The 1315-nt window shown below is 44.8% G+C and overlaps 1 pseudogene; it reads right to left on the bottom strand.

The window, feature by feature from the left end:
* Positions 1-745: 745 nt before the first annotated feature.
* LOC144481762 (U2 spliceosomal RNA) lies at positions 746-948 on the bottom strand (annotated as a pseudogene).
* Positions 949-1315: the final 367 nt, after the last annotated feature.

Below are 1315 nucleotides of genomic sequence, written 5' to 3' on the forward strand. Positions count from 1 at the left end.
ATGCGTAGTGACAATATCACTGGACTATTATCCAGAGGCGTAAACTGAAGCCCAAGTGTCATGGGTTCAAATGTCAACACAGCAGATGATGGAATTTTTCAATGAATAAAGTCTGGAATTGAAAGCTGGATATAGTATGAAAAACTCTTGTTGGTTGTTGTGAAAGCTGTTGTCCAGGGTATTTCTAGTACACTGCAGACACACTCAACTAGCACTGTATATCATGGCTTTGACACAGACACCTCTGCATATTATCAGGGAAAAGGACTACGCACCTGAACTAATAGCAAGTAACCAATTCGCAACTTTGTTCCAAACAGTAAAAGTTTTACAACTTTAACTATTATCTCTCCCAAGTGAATCGATCATTTCCAAATTCGTATATTACCCAGGATCCATGTGATCCCGTCAGTGTGTTGATCTCTCGAGTTCATCTCTCTTTCTGTCTCTCTCTCTCTCTCTGGCCTGGAGGTGAGCTGCTGTAGAAACATAGAAAAACTACAGCACAAAACAGGCCCTTCGGCCCCACAAGTTGTGCCGAACATATCCCTACCTTCTAGGCCTACCTATAACCCTCCATCCTATTAAGTCCCATGTACTCATCCAGGAGACTATTTTTTTATATACTTTTCCAATTCAATCAAATCAAATCCAATTCAGAGTCTCAACAAGTTGAGACATTTCAGATCCAGGCTGACAAGACAGGGCGAGCGACCAAATCACCCTGTCCTGGGCCTGATCTACATGAGCCAAGTTGATTGGAGGAGCAAAGCAACACCTCCTCCAAGACTTGAGCTCATTTGCATCTTAGCCAAAAGTCCGGGATGCCGCTTTTAAAAATTGCTTCATATGAAACATATGAAGCTTCAATGTAACCCAATGACCTCAACCAAGTGCAGCATCCAATCCATACTACACTTGATCTTAGCCAAAAGGCCGAGAAGCGATTAAAAGACCCTAACGAGTTTGCCGCCACCACCACTGACGGCAGCCGATTCCACTCGCCTACCACACTCTGTGAAAAACTTCCCCCAAACTTGCCCTTAGTGTCCTGGGTTGGGTAGGTTAGAGGGATTAGGAGGTAAATATGTAGGGATATCGGGGTAGGGCCTGGGTGGGATTGTGGTCGATGCAGACTCGATGGGCCGAATGGCCTCTTTCTCTGCTGTAGGGATTCTAAGATTCAAACATTTGCCCTGTACCTACCCCATAGCACATTAAACCTGTGTCCTCTCGTAGCAGCCATTTCCACCCTGGGAAAAAGCCTCTGAGAGTCCACCCGATCTATGCCTCTCAACAGCTTATATACCTCTAT

The sequence above is a fragment of the Mustelus asterias genome, chromosome 31 (genome assembly GCF_964213995.1).
Source record: "Mustelus asterias chromosome 31, sMusAst1.hap1.1, whole genome shotgun sequence".
NCBI lineage: Eukaryota > Metazoa > Chordata > Chondrichthyes > Carcharhiniformes > Triakidae > Mustelus > Mustelus asterias.